Source organism: Balaenoptera musculus, chromosome 1, assembly GCF_009873245.2.
Source record: "Balaenoptera musculus isolate JJ_BM4_2016_0621 chromosome 1, mBalMus1.pri.v3, whole genome shotgun sequence".
Taxonomy (NCBI): domain Eukaryota; kingdom Metazoa; phylum Chordata; class Mammalia; order Artiodactyla; family Balaenopteridae; genus Balaenoptera; species Balaenoptera musculus.
In genome coordinates this window covers 51,163,401-51,176,316 of record NC_045785.1, presented here as the reverse complement: position 1 = coordinate 51,176,316, position 12,916 = coordinate 51,163,401, and the positions used below count along the sequence as shown (strand labels likewise).

Here is a 12,916-nt window from a genome sequence, read left to right as displayed (position 1 = left end):
GAGGTGGGCTGACTAGAAGACGGGCATCCTACGTAACTGGTGAGGGAGAGCATATTTGGCTTCCCCTTGTTGGTCCTAAGAGGATGGGTGTGGGCAAAAATGGCAAGCTGTCAGTTTAGTCCTGACCACTTGGGGCTGATTGCTGCAAAGGTGTGGTCTGACTCTCTGACCTGAACCCCTCCTTTGTTGTCTTCAGTCAACTGAACACATGAGGCAACACCCAGAGCAGAGAGACACAGGCTTCTGGCAGGGAACTCTGGGGCCTCAGTTCGATGTCTACCAAGGTCCAAGGCTGCACAAACCCAAATGCATCTTCCGTTGAACATCCTCAGGCAGTTGTTCCTCCTGGCAGCTGTCAGGTGTCTAGAATTCATCTCAGAAGTCTATGGGACTGCCTGTTCCTAGTGCCTTTCCCTGAAGAATAGCCTCAAGACATTGCTTTCTCTTTCTGACCCAGCCCAACTGCCAGCACAAACCCACTGTCCTTGCTTTGAGGCTGTGACTCCATCTGTGACATTTTGTGTGGTAGGATACTTACATGAGTTGAATCCCGGTTACCTAGGGAACTTACAAGACTTGTAGCACTTCCTTGCACTTGACCTAAGGCATAGAAGTGGGATAAACCAGCCTTTGCCATGCTGGGAGGTTGGAGTGAGGGGCTTGTTAAAGCTGCAGGACCACAGCTCTCAGAGGGAAGGCTGAATTCCCAGCTACACACATTCTTGGAGGGCAGGGCCTCTTCCAGGACAGGGGAGAGTCTTTGAAGTGGAAAGGAAACAAGGATGCGCGGACTCCCAGGATAGTTCTTTTGGAGGTAAATGTGATCTCAACCACTCAGGCAAGACTAGGACCTCAAGTAAGCTGAGAAAGCCCATGCCCTTTGAAGGCTGGAAGCTTGCTCTGGCTCTAGGCCAGGATGTACTTTGAACAGTTTGGAAATAAGAAAGTCCCTGGGGTTTGCTACACTGCTTACCTGTGTCTCCTGGCTCTTGCTATTGGGTGGGGAGACAGCAGCCTGCTTGGGGTTCCTGGTGCCAAGCTCATTCCAAAGGGCTGGTGAGGCAGAGTGGGAGCCGCCTCTGTCTCCAACCTGCCAGGTACCATACTTCTCCCAAGGGAGGGCCTTCTGCTAGGCTGACATCTGAACCTGAACTTGAAAAGGGCAAAGGCTCAAGAGGCTGACTGGTGTCCTAGGAATCTTCTGAGGGGAACAGGGATTTAGTTATCAGCCACAATAGAGAGGCTCTGGGCTCCCTCAGTTTGGTCTCATTCTCCCACTCCTGCTGCCCAGACTTCATGCAGGTGTCCAGGCTGGTCAAGATGTTGGGTCAAGTCTCCAAAGATCTTATGCGTTTCCTGACCTGCTCTTGGATGAGGGACTCAAAGCTGAGATGGAAGGAGTGGAGTTGGCTGTTGTAGAACCTCAGAGGCTCATCCAGGAGCTGTTTGTTCTCGGCTCCAAGGTCATCCCATACAAGCCACAGCTCTTCTGGGCAGCACTGGCCCTGCCTTCTCCTTTTCCTCATACTTCTCCACCTTGGCCTGCAATCACCTATAGTCCTAGTATATAGGAAGGCTGCTTCCCACCACCTTCTCACCACCATGTTGAGGTTCTGGAAGACACTGCCAAACTTTTTCAGGGTTCAATAATGGTCTTTCAGATCTGGTTCACTTTTTCCTGGTTGAAGGTATCCATCCACTTCATGGCCATGTCCAGGGTGGTCACCATGTTCAGTAAGTCCTGGTCTTGCTGGCAGAGGGGATTAGAGAGTAAGTCTAAGGACATCTTCACAGCAGATTTGATGACCAGGTCAGCACTGGGACTCTTCTTCTTCATGTCCTTTCGCAGCCTCCTGGTCTGCTCTTCCAGTTGCTGCAGTTTTCTATACTTCCTTTCACAGTCTCTCTCCACTGCTGACCAATCTTGGAAGGAATTCAGCTCATGTTCATGAACATGGCCCTGCTGCCAGGATCTTCAGCTGCAACTCGGTCCTCCTTTTTCTTTTTTTTTTTTTTTTAAGGAGACTTGTTTTACTTAGAGTGGAAAATTCTGCCAGGGACAAAGTCAACACAACCATATGTATGGAACACAAATATATGTATGGAACATTACATATACAAAGGATGCTTGTAGGGTTGTAGCAATGCAGAAGTAAGAAGTTAGGAGCAGGGAAGAATTATTCCCTACAGGTTTCAGAGGGAGCATGGCCCTGACTTGATTTCAAACTTCTGGCCTTCAGAACTGTGACACAATAAACTTCAGTAGTTTTAAGCCACCTAGTTTGTGATGTGCTGTGATGGCAACCCTAGGAAATGAATACATATCCTCTGTGCAAACTATTGCCGAGCATGTTAGAGCTTCTCTCAGAAGAATGTTCCTCTCTGTTGCTGGAGGTGCTCAAACACAAGTAGGAAGACTACTCAGTGGTGATGTTGTTGAGGAATTTAAATTATTACTTATTTTTAAGAGTCCCACGTAAACCAGATTCTATGATCTTAGGATATGAAGAGCTTGGAGGGGAATGATTCTGGCATTACATTACAACATTTGGAGGTGACTCTGATGAGTATTACCAGGACAGTTAGATTTTTCTAAATTGGCCCAGTCTTATAAGCTACAGTCACCAATTAGAAAAATATTTTTTTAATTAAATTTATTTATTCATTTATTTTTGGCTGCATTGGGTCTTCATTGCTGCACACGGGCTTTCTCTAGCTGTGGTGAGTGGGGGCTACTCTTTGTTGCGGTGTGCGGGCTTCTCACTGAGGTGGCTTCTCTTGTTGTGGAGCACGGGCTCTAGGCACGCAGGCTTAAGTAGTTGTGGCACGTGGGCTCAGTAGTTGTGGCTTGCGGGCTCTAGAGCACAGGCTCAGTAGTTTTGGCGCACCGGGCTTAGTTGCTCTGCAGCATGTGGGATCTTCCTGGACCAGGGATCGAATCCATGTCCCCTGCATTGGCAGGTGGATTCTTAACCACTGCACCACCAGGGAGGCCCAGAAAAAGACTTTTTAAAAGTGTTGTTAAGGTCTTTCTCAATGATTTATCCACTTTCAAAGACTGTTTGCCCTCCATGTGCACTGTGGATTTAATTGCTTTGTCTATATCTTGCCATTTTTCAGACCTAGGAGTGAAAATGTGTTTCAGGTGTGAAATACTGTCTTGAACTAAGAAAGCAGGAGTGATTAAGACTCACCCAAGGCCTCCAACAGAGCCCTAAACTCCTCACCTCCTCTTAGAATTTAAGTATTAAATGCCTAAGACTGTGGAAACCACCAAACCTACAAATGATTGAGTTATTTGTAGTGAGGTGGATGGACCTAGAGTCTGTCATACAAAGTGAAGTCAGAGTGAAGTAAGTCAGAAGGAGAAAAACAAATAAATACCATATGCTAACACATATATATGGAATCTAAAAAAAAAAAAAAAAGGTTCTGAAGAACCTGGGGCAGGACAGGAATAAAGACGCAGATGTAGAGAATGGACTTGAGGACACGGGAAGTGGGAAGGGTAAGCTGGGACGAAGCGAGAGAGTGGCATGGACACATATATACACTACGAAATGTAAAATCGATAGCTAATGGGAAGCAGCCACATAGCACAGGGAGATCAGCTTAGTGCTTTGTGACCACCTAGAGGGGTGGCATAGGGAGGGTGGGAGGGAGAGGCAAGAGGGAGGAGATATGGGGATATATGTATATGTATAGCTGATTCACTTTGTTATAAAGCAGAAACTAACACACCATTGTAAAGCAATTATACTGCAATAAAGATGTCAAAAATAAATAAATAAAAAGCAAATTAAAAAAAAATTGTACGCATTTCAAAGGTCTCCGGCCTATGTTCCTTGTTGGAAATGGAGTCTCCTGCCTTTTTATTGTTAAAGGAGTCTCAGTTTCTTTCTTGAGATTATCCCCCATTATTGGATATTGATTTATTATTTTCATAAAATTGCAAATGGGAGCCTGTTGCCTGAGACCAGTCATAAATTATAAAAATGTGTTCAGCTCCTCTGTAGGGACTGATCTTCTTACGGGGAGAATTACCCAGAACTAAATTTAACTGCTTTGTATACGTTTGCGAGAAGGTTTGATGTCCCTGGCCCTCTAATAAGGAAGGGAAAGTAGAAAGGGGCTAACATTTTCTAACAACCTACTAGGGACCAAATTCTTTGCATGGTACTTAATTTAATGCTCTTAACACAATGAAGCACAATCACCATCTGCTTTGATAGAAGATAAAATAGAGGCACAGAATGATGAAAGACTTTCCCCAGGCTAGTGAAGGAGCAGAGCCAGAGTCAAACCTAACTTTGTCTGCCTCTGAAGTTAAACCTCTTTCCAATTACTGCATTGCCATTCTAAAGTGGAGTAGTAATATCTCAGCTAGGGGTGGATGGGGTGGTTTTTATTAATATCAACCTAAACCTTGTGCTCTTCAAGTTCTGACAGATTTGCTCCAAGGAGCCATTAAGAAAGGACACTGATCCAAGGGCTATAAATTAACACGTTCTTCATACACAGCTATAAGCAGCTATTTAAAACCTGGGTAATATCTTCCTAAAAATACGTATCAGCTGTCTGGGTATTTATGCCCTATCACTCTTGGTTTTCCATCCTTGACTCCATTAATAGAATTTTCCTTAATTCCTTTTCTCTTTTTATGGCTTTGCAAGAGGCTAATTTGCAGGCAAAACTGCTAATTTTACAGTTGCTTTCTGCTTCGTCAGCATGAGACTGACTGAGGAGTTATTAATAGAAGAATAGGATTCCCTTTTCATCCTTTTGCTATTGACTGTTGTAGGAGGTGGGAAAAACTCCATTATTTAATAACATTTGTTCTTCTTGAAAGGTCATCCTTCCAGCCTTTCAGTTTCCACTAAAGTATAGCAGTTTCAGCAGCCACTTTCTCTTCCTGAAGGGATTCTGGAATTCCTCCAGGTTATACAGTTGGCATAAAACTGTCTTTGAGATCCTCCTTGGGAATGGGGTCCAGCTGGGAAATTCTCTTGGTATTTCTGTGCATTTTCCAAATAGTAATTTCTAGCCACAATTATTTTTAAATGTGCCAGTCACCTACATTCCTGAAAAGGATGTTGAATTTGGGATATATTAGTTGAGAATTGTATTTGGCTGCTCATAGCAGAGAATAGAAATAATAGTGGCATAAACAAGAAAAATTTATTTTTCACATAAAATATGTTTTAAAATAGACATTCAGGATTGGTATGGTGACCTCACATTGTCATCAGAGACCCAAGCTCCTTCTGCCTTTCAATTTTATTGTCACTACCATGTAGTTTCCATCCTCACAGCTGACCCATGGTCTCAGATAGCCACTGGACCCATGACTATAAATTTATGATTCTAATCAGGAATCAGAACATAGAGTGAAGGGCAAAAGGGACAGATTAGCTGTCTCTCCATCACTTACGGGACTTTCCCATAGGTCCTCCCAACAGATTCTGTTTATATCTCAAGCTGTAAGGGAGACTGGGAACCATACATAGTCTTTTATCTGGGCACACTGCTGCCTCCATAGTAACTAGGGTTATCTTGCTAAGAAGAAAGGGTAGGACAATATTAGAGAGGCAAATAGCATGTCTGCTACATGGAACAAAGAGAATGACTAAATAAAATTAAGCCAATAAACCCTTACTAAGCACCTATTTCATGTCTGGAGATGAAATAGAAAGTTTAGATTAATTCCTTTAAGGAACAAAAACTTAGATACATTATATACCTCATGTCTTCTTAGCCTAGAATGCTTTTTCCTTCCTTGTTCACCTGGAAAACTTGTATTAATTATTCAAGGCTGTTCTCCAATATCACCTGCCCTGCTGTCTGATGCTTCCTTGGAAGATTCTTCCCAGGAAGAATTCATCAATTGCCAATTACTCAGCTCTGTCCCTATAGCACCTTATCCTTCACTCTACTTCACCACTTAATTCCTCAGAGGCAGTGTGCTGAAGTAAGGGTAACATGAGAAGTAGGAAATGTTGACTTCAACTCCCAGGTCTGTTGCTTACTAGCATTGAGACAGATGCTTTTGCCCTTTGAGCTACAGTTTTCCTGCTGTAGAAGAGAGAACGCTAAATTCCACTTCAGGGACTTTTGTGAAGATTAAATGAGATTTCTTAGGAAATACTATCCAAAAGAAATTTATATCAGTTATGTCAAAATTAAATAAAACTGATGTGAAAGTCCAAAGCATTTTTAAAAATAGAAAAGGTTACTACAAAATAGTAAGTTTTAATTCCCCGGTAATTTTAATGATTCTAAATCTATATGGACTTAAGATAACCTCAAAATAATGTAAAGCAAAAAAATGAAAGTGAAACTTCAGATAGAAAGAGATAAACCTATGACCTATTAGAATATTATAACACAATTATCTGTGAAAAGTTAAGCACAAAGGTCAGTAAAGATCTAGAAAATTTGAACAACACAACTAACATGTTTGATTTAATGAATATCTATCTATCTATCTATCTATCTATCTATATCAGTCTCGAATCAATGTCAGAGAACACACATCCTATTTAAACACATGCAGACTCTTCACGATAAACTGTCCTAGGCCATAATGCAATCTCAACCGATTTCAAAGAATTGTCATCATACAGACCATCCTCTCTGACCGTAATGTAACTAATGCAATGAAAAGTTACTCACAAAAATATAATTAAATACAATATAAAATTGGAAATTTTAAAATGTACTTTTAATGCCAACCCCAGTTAAATAAAATTCTCTACCTACTCTCCAACATCTTCACAGCAGAACTGATTAGAGAAAAACCAAAACCCTGCTGATTGGTCTCATTTTACATTCATGACCATTAAACTCAAGCAGAACTTTAAGACTGCTTGGTATTCATGCTAATTTCACTCATCCTCCTACTCTCTTATGTAACTACTCTACACCTTTTTCTCTTTCCCCAAACCACGACACCTACTCCCATACTTCCTCTCAGCTTAGACCTTGCTTACTATTTCCCTCAGAAGAAAGAAGCAATCAGAAGATAACTTTAACAATCTCACATCAGAAAATATATTCACCTGTTTCTTCTTTAGCTTTTCTTATGATGCATAAACTCTTCATGTACCCTATGGACTTCAACCCTTCCACTTTTACACCAAGTCCCACTTTCTGTCACCCACTCAATAATAGCTCCAGCACTTCTCCACTTTATTTCCTATGTCACAAATTTTCATAATCACACAGACATGTAAATTTTCCCATCTTATAAAGAGAACATATTTTCCTCCATGTACTTCCCTCTCCCCTTTTACAGAAAAAAATCCTTATGGTGGCTGTGAGAATGCATCTGGTGACCTCCAACTACAGGGAGTGTAAATGACCAAGAACCCAATTGCTATGCTCTAAAATCTACCTCTACACTTGCACCAAGGCCATGTTTCACTCAAGCGACTTAGTCAGTGGCCAAGTATAGCAGGAACACTAAAGCAGGTACGTTTATTTCACTAAATAAGACTCCTCTGATGCCTTTGGCTACAACTCTCTGATAGCCTTGTGGAAATGTTCTTTAGCCACATGGTAGTCTATGACATGTCCATCCAAACTTCAGTCCCTTTCTCCCTCATGAAAGTCAGGCTTACAAGCAGTTGAAGGACTATCCCAATCTTTTTAAGCTCTCTCCCCACTTTCTCTAACACAGGTATGTTTCCTAATAAAATCCTTGCACATTTTATTTCATCTGGGAATCTGCTTCTCAGAGGATTCAAACTAATTCACTCCTCTGAAGAGTTTACTTTCCTCAGTCTCCAATTCCTCTACTCTCACTTTGTCTTGAATCCATTCTAATCAAGTTTTTGAGCCACAACTCCATCGAAACTGTTCTTGTCAGCAAATTCCAAGATTGCTCAATTGAAAGATTAAACTTCTCCATATTTTAGTTGTTCTACCTGCAGTATTTGATACAGTTCATCCCTCCCTCTTCTTCAAACTGAAAGGCTGACAGGATATACTATACTGTAACTTGTTCATTCAACTGCTACTCACCTTCTCCATTTAGATGTTTTATAGGTATCTCTGATTTAAACAGCCCAAAACTGGGGATTTGATGATCTTCCCTCCAAATATTCCTTCTCTCTTAATCTTCTTCAATCTGTAAATGAACACTCCATCTTGAAAGAGGGGACGTTACTACATATCCTATGGACATTAAAAGGTTAAGGAGTAATACTATGGACAATTCTATGACCACAAATGTGATAACTGAGATGAAATAGACCAATAATTTGAAAGACACAATTTTCCAAAACTCACACAAGAAGAAACAGACAATCAGAATAGGCCTATATCTATTAAGGAAATTGAGTTTGGCTAAAGCTGGTCTTTGTCTTCTCTATATTAGTGAATCAACACTTCAAACAATTGCTTACTTTCTTCCCTGAAAAACAGTTTCTGGTTATTGCTGTGGCCAATATTAATATTTTTATTGAGTAATAAATATTCCACTTATTGAGTGTTTTCTATGAGCTATTATGTTGTGCTAGTTGGTTTGATATATACTTTTTACTTCTTTTAACAACCATCCCCATTTAATGGATGAGAAAATTGTAGCTTAGTGAAATTTAGTTGTTTGTCCATTGCCCAACAGTTAGCTGAATGGATGACCTAGGATTTTAAAACACCTGTCTGACTCCAAATCCTGTGGTTTCTCTATAGCTCCATGCTAGTGCATAAGAAGGTGCCCTAGAACCTACGAATCAATGAGCTATCACTGTCCATTCACTAAAGGGTTAATATTTTTGCCTGCTCCTGTTCTAGCTTCTTGGAAGAAGATGTTGGGTCTTTACAACATCTACCATGAAGCTCAACCTGAGTATTTGATCTCCTGCTAGTATGCTTTCTGATACATACTGGAAAATAAAAGTAGGAAGCCAGGCATGGTTTAATCATACTTGTTAAACTTTTATGGTACCAGTCAGAAATGATGTTGACTTAAAATTATGATTTAGAAGCACACATTCTGAAAAAGAACACAGTTCAATAAGAACAAAACCAGTAAGACCTGGGAGAGGCTTCTGAGAGCCCACAGATGATACGAAGCATAAACAGCTGCTATATGATATATTATTGCCTCTGGCATTCACTATTTATGGTGCAACTGTAAGGTGGTACAGTTTTTCCCTGTACACATGTTTTTCAAGAGAGAAGGAGGGAAATCATGCAATTTTTTTGTAGTTTCAAGGGGGCAAGAGAGAGGAAGTGGTTTGGGAGGGACAGAAAATATGGTCCATCCACTTCTGCTATCCATTGCCTGCTTTCCAAGCATGTGAACTGAAGTGTAAGAAGTCTGGTAAACTGGAAAGTTAGAGTTGTTACAGACAGATCTGCCTTTGATATCATTTCTTTACTACATTTTTATTGGGGTAAAATATAAATAACATAAGATTTACCATTTCAGCAATTTGAAGTGTACAGTTCAGTGGCATTAAGTACATTCACAATGTTGTGCAACCATTACCACTATCTAGTTCCATAATTATTCTTTACCATAAATGGAAACCACATATCTGTTAGTAGTCACTTCCTATTTCCTCCTTCCCCAAGCTCCTTGCAACTAATAACCTCCTCTCTGCCTCTACAGATTTTCCTATTCTGAAGGTTTTACATAATAAACCTACATAAGGAGGCAAAAGACCTATACACCAACAACTATAAGATGCTAATGAAAGGAATCAAAGATGACACAAATAGATGAAGAGATATACAATGTTCTTGGACTGGAAGAATCAATATTGTGAAAATGACTATACTACCCAAAGCAATCTACAGATTCAATATAATCCCTATCAAATTACCAAAGCCATTTTTCACAAAACTAAAACAGAAAATTTTACAATTTTTATGGAAACACAAAAGACCCCGAATAGCAAAAGCAATCTTGAGAAAGAAAAATGGAGCTGGAGGAATCAGGCTCCCTGACTTCAGACTATACTACAAAGCTACAGTAATCAAGACAGGATGATACTGGCACAAAAACAGAAATATAGATCAATGGAACAGGATAGAAAGCCCAGAGATAAACCCACACACATATGGTCACCTAATCTATGACAAAGGAGGCAAGAATATACAATGGAGAAAAGACAGCTTCTTCAATAAGTGGTGATGGGAAAACTGGACAGCTATATGTAAAAGAATAAAATTAGAATACATCCTAACACCATACACAAAAATAAACTCAAAATGGATTAAAGACCTGAATGTAAGGTCAGATACTATAACACTCTTAGAGGAAAACATAGGCAGAACACTCTTTGACATAAATCTCAGCAGGATCTTTTTTGACTGCCTAGAGTAATGAAAATAAAAACAAAAGTAAACAAATGGGACCTAATTAAATTTAAAAGCATTTGCACAGCAAAGGAAACCATAAACAAGACAAAAAGACAACCCTCAGAATGGGAGAAAATATTTGCAAATGAAGCAACTGACAAAGGTTTAATCTCCAAAATTTACAAGAAGCTCATGCAGCTCAATATCAAAAAAACAAACAACATCAGAAATTGGGCAGAAGACCTAAATAGACATTTCTCCAAAGAAGACATACAGATGGCCAACAAACACATGAAAAGATGCTCAACATCACTAATTATTAGAGAAATGCAAATCAAAACAACAATGAGGTATCACCTCACACCAGTCAGAATGGCCATCATTAAAAAATTTACAAACAGGGGAGAGATCTTCAAGATGGTGGAGGAGTAAGACGTGGAGATCACCTTCGTCCCCACAAACACATGACAAATACATCTACATGTGAAACAACTCCTACAGAACACCGACTGGACCCTGGCAGAAGACCTCAGACTTCCCCAAAGGCAAGAAACTCCCCAAGTGCCTGGCCATGTGGCTGACAGAGTCTGGGTGTTCCAGCCAGGAGTCAGGCCTGTGCCTCTGAGGTGGGAGAGCAGAGTTCATGACATTAGTCCACCAGAGATCTCCTACCTCCACATAGTATCAAATGGCAAAAGCTCTCCCAGAGATCTCCATCTCAACACTAAGACCCAGTTCCACTCAAGGAACAGCAACATACAGTGCTGGACACCCTATGGCAAACAACTAGCAAGACAGGAACACAACCTGACCCAGTAGCAGAGAGGCTGCATGAAATCATAATAAGGTCACAGACACCCCAAAACACACCACCAGACACGGTCCTGCCCACAAGAAAGACAAGATCCAGCCTCATCTACCAGAACACAGGCATGGGTCCCCTCCACCTGGAAGCCTACACAAGCCCCTGAACCAACCTTACCCACTGGGGGCAGACAACAAAAACAACGGAAACTACGAACCTGCAGCCTGAGAAAAGGAGACCCCCAAACACAGTAACTTAAGCAAAATGAGAAGACAGAGAAACACACAGCAGATGAAGGAGCAAGGTAAAAACCCACCAGACCTAACAAATGAAGAGGAAATAGGCAGTCAACCTGAAAAAGGATTCAGAGTAATGACAGTAAAGATGATCCAAAATCTCAAAATAGAATGGAGAAAATACAAGAAACGTTTATAAGGATCTAGAAGAACTAAAAAGCAAACAATGATGAACAACACAATAAATGAAATTAAAAATTCCCTAGAAGGAATCAACAGCAGAATAACTGAGGCAGAAGAATGGATAAGTGACCAGGAAGATAAAAGAGTGGAAATAACTACTACAGAGCAGAATAAAGAAAAAAGAGTAAAAAGAATTGAGGACAGTCTCAGAGACCTCTTGGACAACATTAAAAGCACCAACATTTGAATTATAGGGGTCTTGGAAGACGAGGAAAAGAAAGGGACTGAGCAAGTATTTGAAGAGATTATAGTTGAAAACTTCCCTAATATGGGAAAGGAAATAGTCCATCAAATCCAGAAAGGGCAGAGAGTCCCATACAAGATAAATCCAAGGAGAAACACAACAAGACACATATTAATCAAACTACCAAAAATTCAATACAAAGAAAAAATATTAAAAGCAGCAAGGGAAAAACAACAAATAACATACAGGGGAATCCCCATAAGGTTACCAGCTGACCTTTCAGCAGAAACTCTGCAAGCCAGAAGGGAGTGGCAGTACATATTTAAAGTGATGAAAGGGAAAAAACTACAATCAAGATTACTCTACCAAGCAAGGATTGCATTCAGATTTGACGGAGAAATTAAAATCTTTACAGACAAGCAAGAGCTAAGAGAATTCAGAACCACCAAACAAGCTTTACAACAAATGCTAAAGGAACTTCTCTAGGCAGGAAACACAAGAAAAGGAAAAGACCTACAATAATAAACCCAAAACAATTAAGAAAATGGTAATAGGAACATAAATATTGATAATTACCTTAAATGTAAATGGGTTAAATGCCCCAACCAAAAGACACAGACTGGCTGAATGGATAGAAAAACAAGACCTGTATATATGCTATCTACAGGAGACCCACTTCAGACCTAGGGACACATACAGACTAAAAGTGAGGGGATGGAAAAAGATATGCCATGCAAATGGAAATCAAACAAAGCTGGAGTAGCAGTTCTCATATCAGACACAATAGACTTTAAAATAAAGACTATTACAAGAGACAAAGAAAGACACTACAAAATGATCAAGGGAGGGAGGAGCTTCAAGATGGAGGAAGAGTAAGACATGGAGATCACCTTCCTCCCCACAAATACATCAGAAATACATCTACATGTGGAACAACACCTACAGAACACCTACTGAACGCTGGCAGAAGACCTCAGACCTCCCAAAAGGCAAGAAACTCCCCACGTACCTGGGTAGGATACAAGAAAAAAGAAAAAACAGAGACAAAGAATAGGAACGGGACCTGCACCAGTGGGAGGGAGCTGTGAAGGAGGAAAGGTTTCCACACACTAGGAAGCCCCTTCACGGGTGGAGACTGCG

General features: G+C 40.5%; 1 pseudogene; it reads right to left on the bottom strand.

Moving 5' to 3' along the window:
• Window positions 1-1,190: 1,190 nt before the first annotated feature.
• Window positions 1,191-12,916, bottom strand: part of LOC118897809 — an 83,341-nt pseudogene continuing 71,615 nt past the window's right edge.